General features: G+C 45.9%; 1 pseudogene; it reads left to right on the top strand.

The window, feature by feature from the left end:
* The first annotated feature begins 7,605 nt into the window (after positions 1-7,605).
* Positions 7,606-9,630, top strand: part of LOC129678874 (ribosome biogenesis protein NSA2 homolog) — a 6,533-nt pseudogene continuing 4,508 nt past the window's right edge.

The raw sequence follows: 9,630 nt of genomic DNA, 5'->3' as shown, positions 1-9,630 counted from the left end.
GGTTGGTTGGTTGGTTGGTTGGTTGGTTGGTTGGTTGGTTGGTTGGTTTTATGGAAACAGGGTCTCGCTATGTAGCTCTGGCTATCCTTGAAACTCAGTAAGTAGACCAGGCTGGCCTTGAACTCTGAGATATGCCTGCTTCTACCTTCCAAGCACTGGGATTAAAGGTGTGTGCCACTGTGCCCAGGATATATCAAGTCTTAATTTTGCCATTGATATGTGAGAAAGATTCAAGAAGAATCTGGAAGAAACACTTAAAATTGAGCAAAAATGTGTTTGTTTGTTTGTTTGTTTGTTTGTTTGGCTAATTGAGAAAATACTTTTTTCCTTTTCTTCTTCCTTCTTTTCCTCTTCCTCCTCCTTTCTCTTCCTTCTCCTCTTCCTCTTTTTCCTATACCTAATCTTCCTCTTCTCCTTCGTCTCTCTTTCCTCTTCTTCCTCCTTCGGCTCCACAACCTCCTCTTTCTCCTCCTGCTCTTCATGCTAAGACCATTCAGCCTCTTTTTATGCAGAGGCCTTTGGGATTTGATAGATAATACCTTAAGTTTCTATCAGTCTCTGCTCTGTGTTGTGATGTGGCGAGTTTCAGAAGAGTGATACACAGATGAGGACACTTGCGGTGGGGGTGTGGAGAAGAAAGGGATGCTGTTGAATCCACAGGGAAGAAGATGTGGGAAAAGGCACAACCTGGGGAAGGCTGACAAAGGAGAATGGCTTCACCATTTCCCCAAATGCTTATCACTGCCATTTGACTCTTCACAGTTAGCTCTCTGCTCTTAACATGCATACATATATCACCAAGTGGTTTGTTTTCTTATTTGAAACCTACAGCAGCCCTGTTCAATGGGTATTATGGATCCTGTTTTGCAATTTGCAGGAAGGTGAGTTTCAAATCTATTTCTATCTTCAGCCCATCTGATTCCCTTGAATGAATGTTAAACTCTTACACGTAAAAACATTCTTCACATATCTGCTTGTATCTGATAGCGCCTCAAATTTACCATGCCCAGACCAGAACCCTGGAGTTCCTGTTCCTGTCTTTTAAAACTGTTGCTCTTTTATAATCATTCCCATCTGTGGTAGACTGAATGATATTCCCTAAGTTCACAGTCCCCAACCCCCAGTGTGATGACATTTGGAGATAGGTGTTTGGGAGGTGATTGGGTCATGAGGGTGCGGCCCTCTTGATGACGTTAGTGCCCTGATAAGGAAAGACAGTAAGGCTCAGTCCCTTTCACTACCATGTTAGCACATAGTGAGTTCTAATACAAATTGAGAGCAAGAGAGGGCCCTTGACAAGACAAAGAATCTGACTCTGACAAAGACAAAGCACCTTGACTTGGGATTTGAGCCTCCAGAATTATGAGAAGAAATGGTTATTCTTTAAGCCTTGGATCCACAATATTTTGTTATGACAAAGTGAAAGGTTTGCCCGCTCCCATCTCAGAACAGGATGACAGTCTCCCCAGTCACCAACAGCTCAATCTAATGGGCAGGCTTTCAACCAAAGTGCTCCCTCCTCTAGTCCTGCCTGTGCTGAAGATAAACACAGATGCTTTTCCTTAGGGGAGTGCTCTTCTCGTGCCTTTCCCCCAGACAGATAGACTGTTGGGTGTACGGCGGTCCCTCCTTCCTTATCTGTAATTAGTAAGCCTTTCTCAGGAAGTCTGGGGTGTATGAGCTGCCCCCTTATAGAGGAAATGCATGACCAAAACCCTAGACAATTCAGAAACACTGGTCCACACCTGTAGTCCCAGAACTAGAGGGGGCTGAGGCAAGAAGATCAAGCGCTCAAGGCCGTAAAGGGTAAGGGAACAATAGGACACATGCAGTCTGAAAGCGATGGATGGGTGGATAGTGGGGATTAAAATTTTAAGTGGAGATGGGGTGGTAGAGACAAGGGTGGGTTAGCCAAAGCCCAAAATATGTGAAAATCTACTTTGTAAGCTAACTTAAAAACGTAATTTTTAAAAGGGCGTTTGAACTCTGCTATCCCGAAGGGATAAGCAAGGCTTACCCCCGAAGACACAGATAATTAAACAAAAATCTCAATGCCGGGCATCAGATACCTCCCTCCAAATTTCTGGTCGGGAAGGCCCCAGAGCCTCCCACCCCAACCAACACAGACTATTTGTCATTGTTCTTTTATTAAAAAAAAAAAAGTCATGTGTATGCAAATGTGTCTCTGTGTGCATGCCACATATGTGTGGGTATCAGTGGAGGCCAAAAGAGGACATCACATTCCTTGGAACTGGAGTTAAAGGTGGTTGTGAGCTGCCTGTCGTGAGTACTAGGAAATGGACTTGGGTCCTAGAAGAGCAGCAAGAACTTTTCACCACTGAACCATCTTTCTAGCTCCTGCCGCTGCTCTTGATTACCCACTGAATATTGGGGAAATCCTACTGCTGAAGAAACAACACACTTTGATCACAGAACACAGAGAATTCAAGCTGGAACGGACCTGAAAACTTCCTCCCTGCTGGCCAGTCTTCATAGCGCCAGAAGGTGTCATGCAGGCTGCTGGGGGAGAAAATATATCAGTGGTCTTCCCCAGTGCTGAGCCGCTGGACACTAAATGCTACAGCACTTCCAAGCAAGATGTAATCACTCATGCAATAATGGCACAAAGGTTACAAGGGTAAACCAACCACTTTGTGATTTGAGTTGAGTTGTGCTCCCTAGCCAGGAGGGAATTCATACTTTTTTGATCAAAAAGCCTAGGGTTTTTGGGTTTGGGAGGTCATAGGTTCTTAAGGGGGAACCTTCTGCTGTTGTTTTGATAAACAGGCATGTTGCCAAACTGCCTTCCAAATACCTATGTTTATAGTCGTAGGTTAGTCTTGGCCGGAGCAGCCTCTCTCTGCAGTGAGCAACAATGCAAAAGCTGGTAGCTAGTGAAAGTGCTGAGAATAAGTGACTGTTGAGTGCTTAGCCATAAAGGAGATGTCCATAAAGGAGATGTCTGTAGAAAGCATACGGGTCCTTGTGCTCACAGATAAGCACGAGGAAAACCAAGAATGTCAAACACACAGGGTTGTCTCTTCAAAGGGGGAGATTTTATTAATTGCCTGGTGACCTTTGCGCTATCTGTGAGGCCAAGCCTCACCGGATCTTCCCCCTCAGACCCTTATCTAGAGCTTGTTTGTCTCAGCCAATCTATAGAACTTATCTTTATGGAAGATGTCACTTGGGCTTTACAAAGAGTTTTGGTGCCGTGTCTTAAGCTTTGCTGTGCACATGAAACTGAGTTAATTATCCATCAGGAAACTTTTTCCCAAATTGGGCTGTGCTTAAATATGCCTAAAAGAAACTGCTCTAGGTCAAATTCTCGAAGTTGAAACCAACACTGGCTTCTGAGTCTTGTTGAACCAAACTGCTTTCTTGCCTCTGCTGGATGTGGTATTTGCAGAGATTTCTCCCACATGTATCAACCCCTGCAAGGCTTAGGGAAAGCAGGTGAAGAAAAATGTAAGAGCCAGAAAATGGGGAAGAGTACCCATGTTGTCTTCTTGGAGCTGGAGAGAGGACCCAACAGTTAAGAGCATGTACTACTGTTGCAGAGCAGTCCAGTTCAGCCATGTCAGGCAGCTCACAACTGCCTAAAACTCCAGTTCCAGGGTAGCCAGCACCTTTTTCTGGCCTCCTCAGGCACCTGCATTCATGCCCACACAGCCATGCATTTACACACAATTTAAATGTTTAAAGATCTTGTTTAAACAGAAAGGCTGTGTCTTGGATGTGCCCTGGCCTCATGAACTCACTGCAGCCATGGTTACCTGCAAGAATATCCATACAAGGTGAAGCCAGCCCGAGAAGATTAGTCAGCATTGCAGCAGGCAGCACTAATTTGATTCAGTGGGTTTCAAAATAAAATAAAATTTAAGAGGCCATGAAAGTGGGAGGGGGAGACATGGTATGTCTAGGGGGGTGTGGGGAGGGGCAGTTAAGGATAGGTGGGTATGATCAAGATACATATCATACATGAATGTAATGGTCAAAGAATAAATAAAAGATGGTCTTAAAAAAAAAAGCTTAAGACCACCGTAGGCTATAGGACAAAGGTCAGGGCAGGCTACAGTGTCTCCCCTACTGTCCAGAAAGGAGATGGTGAAAAAGACAGTAAAGGACTGGCCTCACCAAGAAAAACATGCCTGACAGGAAGCTGAGCCTCAGCCTCCCTTGCTGGTCCCCACTCTGGAGGTTTCATGGAAGTTTATCTTGGCTAATTAAAGCCAATGACCTCAACAGGCAGTACAGCACAGTGGTCAGTGCAAAGCCCCCAGAGCCACATCCCTGGGTTTTGGAGGCCAGTCCCGAAGCATAACGGTAGTGGCTGACGGCAAGACATATCCTGCTTCTCCCTCTGGGAATTAGGAGTAATAATAGTAGGGCTTACCTGGAGGTCTTGTTTGTTGGAACACTAAATGATGCAAGAACTTGGGGAGCTGGAGAGATGCTTCCTGGGCAAGCATGAGGAACCAACTTCAGACACCCATGTATAACAGCCATGTATGCAGCTATAACCCCAGCACCAAGGGGAGCAGAGACAGGAGGATCACTGGACCCTGCTGTCCAGCCAATCTAGGTCCAGGTTCTGCAAGAGACACTGTCTCAAAGAAATCAAGTGGAGACTGATAGAACAGAAAGTGCAGACACATTACACACATGTACAAACACATACACACGCCAACTTTGGGTAGTACCTGTAGTCATTTCCCATCACGCTCTGCACTCTGACCATGGAACTATTCAAAGAAGCCGATAGGTACACTTGGGCCCAAGAGCACAAGGGGCATTCAGCCTTCATCATCCTTGCCCAGCTCAAAGGCTCTCTAGTTAGATGCCATCTCCTCTCTGGGTAGCCTTGCTCACTGTCTAAGGCCTTCCTGTTGGGGGGTGGAGGTAGGGGTTGGGAGGATCCAGCTTGCTCACACAAAGTGGCTAGACTTTCAAAATAACTAATCCTGAATGGAACTTTCTGAAGAGGGTGGGGAAAAAAAAGTGTCTGTCTGCTTTGTGCTCAGGGAGGCTCTTGGGAGCGTCTGTCTTTTATTGTTGATGTGTGTCTGTATGGACGCTTGCTGGACTGTGTCTTCGTAGTAGCCCTTGTTCTTCCCTGAAAAGCAGTTTTGATTCTAAGCTGCTGTTTCCCTGGTCACAGTGGAGCTGAAAAGCCACCTCATCTACTCAGCAACATTAGAAAGATCGTGAAACATTGGTGATGGCCTGGTGAGATGGTTCAGTGCTAAAAGGGGCTTTCTACCAAGCCCCTGATGGATGACCTGAGTTAGATCCCTGAAATCCACATAGTAAGAAGAGAAAACAGATTACCTGAGGTTGTCCTCTGACCTCCGTAAGGACCCTGTGCTACATGCCCATTGCCCAAACAAATATATAATTTAATTTTTTTGAATTGAAGAAAATTACGGGCTCACAAATCAGTGACGGTCAGGAACATTTTATTTTATTTATTTTTTGCCTTTGAGATGGTTTCACTGTGTAGCTCTGGTAGGCCTGGAACTCACTATGCAAACCTTGAACTCGCCCTGTGGTCTTGAACTCACAGAGCTCTACTTGCCTCTGCCTCTCCAGGTGCTAGGACTAAAGGTGTGTGCCACGGTCCTGAGCCTGACACAGTAAGTCAAGATACTGGATGGCTAACCTTCTTACCTGTGGCCACCAGGTAAGTGATGGCAGAAACATCCCCATCTCCTTTCTCAGAGAAGTTTCTAGAGGGACAGGAGGCCTGGCTGGTAGTCGAGGGTCTATGGCCACCTGCCAGTGGTGCCCTCTAGCAAGAGCTTCTGTGGGCTTTGGCTTGAGAACAGAAGATAGTGAGACCTGCCACCCAGCCCTGCAGGGCCGGTATGCATTCAGGAAGACGGTAAAAAGGAACCAGCCCTCTGAGTGAAAGATACAAGGAAAACAACTCAAGAGGAAGGCCACCATCCTACTAAGCCTTGCTGAGTATCAGAAACCCTGGAGGAGTACAAGATTGCGTGTAGAGGAGCACCTGCTGTGGAAAAGGCTCCAGGCCCTTGAGTGTATTTTCCCTGTGAGTGTGTGTGTTTGAGCATGTACACAGAGGCCCGAGGAAAACACCAGTTGTCATTCCAAAGATGCCATTTTTTTTTTAAAGCAGGCTCTCTTTGGACCTTACCAAGTGGCCTAGTTGGTTGGCTGGCTGGCCAGTGGGCCCTAGGGATTCACCCATCTCCACCCAGTGCTGAGGTTACAAATGCGTGCCACTCTGCCCAGCTTCTTCCACAACCACCACCACCACCACCACATAAAGTCTAGGGTTCTCGGGTTTTCCACCACTTTACCAACTGATCTATCACTTCGGCCCATTTATCCACTTCTATAGATGAGGACAAAAGATTGAGGAAGGTATGGATGCTAGTTAAAGGCAGAACTGGAATGCCGAACTCAGTCTTGCCTCTCTTAGCGTTCGTGGATTGAACTCAGATTGCTCACTGTGTGACCCTTCCTCACCAACAGGGAAGGTAACACAAATCCATCTTTCCTGCTCCTGACTTGTAGGCTAAAACCAGGCCCTAGATTTGCATCTGCATTGTGAGCCTATTTACTCTTAGTTTAGACATAATTCTGACATTCTCTGCTATTAGGTTTCCCATCCTGTCAAGAATTAGAGGGACCATAAGGATACTAATCATCTTTTGACAGCAGCAAGAAGTGACAGATGACAGGAGGAAAATAAATTTTAAAATAATTTTAGCAGTCTTGGGTGGTTTCAGGGAAAAGCAAGGAACCCCACAAGTTTCCTTGATCTCTCAGGGACCACTGAGTAGTCTGAGAAAAAGCTCCTGCATGCTTTATAAGTGTAAGTTAAAAATCTATATTTGCCAAGCAGGCCAGGTGCCAGGGAAATAAAGCTCTACCTTGAGTAGGGCAGCTGGACCTCTTCCAAGTCCTCAAGATCTTCTTTCCCCTTTCTGAGATACTGTCCTAGCGATGGGATTCTGTGCTTGTCCTTGGCACCCCAGTAATCAAGAGTTATGAACATGCTTGGTATAGATGGGTAGACCATAAAAGGGAAGCAATATGTAAAAGATGTAAAGCCAGATGATCCTATGCATAGTAGAGCTTGTTTTATCATTTCCATAATAATGAGTAAGGCTGGGACCCTGCTGTGTGCAATCTAGTCAGATTCTGGTATTCTGTTACAGCGATAGAAATAAGACTAAAACACCCCCAGTATTCACTCATTGAGGAAGGCTGGACCACAAGAGGATGTGTCCCTTCCCAAGCCCCTAAGTCAAGGAGGAAAACAACAGACTCCCTGCAAGAGCACAAGCCTTTCTAAGGAGGCAGAGGGAGAGTTAGCTACTTTCAGAACCAACCCTACTCCTGGAAGTAGGTTTGGATTGGCACTCAGCAGGGTCCTAGTCCTTATTCATCATTATGGAAGTGATAAAATAAGGACTATTTCAGAAAAGAGGTTTCCTTAGCCCACAGTTCTAGAGGCTAAGAGTCCAAGATCTGGTGGCTCCATTTCTGTGGGCCCTGATGAGGGATCCAGTGGCGGGCTCACAACACAACTGGAATGTGGGAAGTGGGGGAGACATATGAAGAAAATGGAAAATGTGGTGAGTCAAAGAGAAAGAGTCACGGACCAGACTTGGCTCTCTCACTTTATAGCCAGGCATGGTGGTGCCTGCTTTAAGTCTAGCACTAGGGAAGCAGATACAGGCAGATCTCTGTGAGCTCAAGGCCAACCTGTCTACAAAGCGAGTTCCAGGACAACCAGGACAGTTATGTTATGCAGAGAAACCCTTCTTGAAAAACCAAACTGAACCAAAAAACAAACAAGCAAACAAAAAAATTCATTTTATGAGAACATTAATCCCTTCCAAAAAGGCCACCTCCCAATAGGCCACACTTCCTAACAGTTCCATCACCTTGTTTCAACTACACAGGATGTCAAACCTCCAACACATGAATCATCAGGGGCCACAGCGCATCAGACCAGACCAAGGGGTGACTTTTCTTCAGGTTGAGAACAACAAAGGGGGAGGAAAAGAAGAGAACAATGTGAAACCAGGTGATCTGGGGCTAACTAGGTTATTCCTCATTTGCATAATCATTTACATAATCCTATGTGGATGAGTCCAATCCTAGATCTGGGGATTTGGTCTTGAAGAACTGTCCCTCAAGCACTCACTTTCCACCCTTAGATCTGCCTGTGCCACCCAGGCAGGTGTGGCCTTAGCCAGGCAGGAGCAAATCCACAGAACACTGCCAGACTATGAGCCTGCAGCTGAGAGAAATGCAAGGATCAGACTTGAGCTAGTACGTTGCTGAACGACAGCTGTACACAGGGCTGACACAAACACCCTTAGCAAAAGCCAAATCATGTTCTTTAGACTCAGCCTAACAAGGCGAGGTCATATGTAAACTATTTTAGAACTACGATAGGAATGATGAGATAAGAAATTTGGGATCATAAATAAACACGATGACGCTATGCAGAAGCTTTGAACAGCTCCTTCCATCGTACATGTGGTCTTATCATATTGTCATCCAAGGTAATAACTGAACATACAATTGTATCTCCTGACTCCAAACCCGTGTCACTTCAGAGTAGACATTGCAAAGCTCCCAAGTCCTCTTTAGTAGTCTTCTGAGGCAGATAAGGTGAATGTTTCCATGCAGACGAATGACCTAGAAAAGATGTGACCAACCTCAAGTCTCTTCATTTAGGATCTGGTTCCTCCTTAATTCTCCCCCACAGCCTGGATGTCACCAGCCAGGGGTGGAGGACAGTGAGAGCTGAGTCCTGGTCTCTGTCCAGCTTCCATCACTTCAGATGTCACCAGAGTAAGGAAGAGAATGCCTCCCCTCAGGAAGAGCTAGGGTTCCAATTTTTCCCAGGGGACTGGAGTCAAGAGTTTATCACAGGCAGAGGCTGAAGCTCCTGATGGAAAGGAACCCTGTACAAAGCTTTCCTATTGAGGCACAAGTTGCAAACCCAGTTGTTGAGAACCCTGGGGCAGGGGGTGGGGTGGAAGGCACAAGCCTGAGTTTGTATACACTTCGGGTGGGGTAACACCGTGCACATTGTATGAGCAGGGCTTTACAAACTAGTGGGATTGAAAGAAGGCTGTGGCCTTTCAGGACTTGGGTTCCATGTCTCTCTGATGCTCCTAATGTTTTATGTGGGAAAAATTAGCCCAGAAGAAACGTTAACTACAGCAGAATTGATTTACCTGTTACTTAAAAGATGGGTGCGGTGCTGTGTTTAAATGCATGAATTTGAAGCAGGGGCAGGACAGCCAGCTTTGTGATCCAAATCCGGGCTTTATCACTCCCCAGCTGTATAGCCTTGGGCAAGTTACCTGACTTCTCTAGACCTCAGTTTCTACATCTGTGAAAGAGGGATAATAATGGTTCTGGGAAGTAGATGGATTAATATTTCCAGTGTGCTTGGAACCCTGTCTGCCACATGTCTGAGCTTGCTAAATAAAACAAAATAACCAGGCACAGGAAGGAGATAAAAGGCAAGGCATTCCCAAGCAACATCTCTAAGACTTAAATGCTTGGGGTTCTCTTTCATCTCCCTACACACACACACACACACACACACACACACACACACACACACACACA

Source organism: Psammomys obesus, unplaced genomic scaffold (genome assembly GCF_907164565.1).
Source record: "Psammomys obesus unplaced genomic scaffold, mPsaObe1.curated_primary_1811, whole genome shotgun sequence".
NCBI lineage: Eukaryota > Metazoa > Chordata > Mammalia > Rodentia > Muridae > Psammomys > Psammomys obesus.
This window is presented reverse-complemented; position numbering and strand designations above follow the sequence as displayed.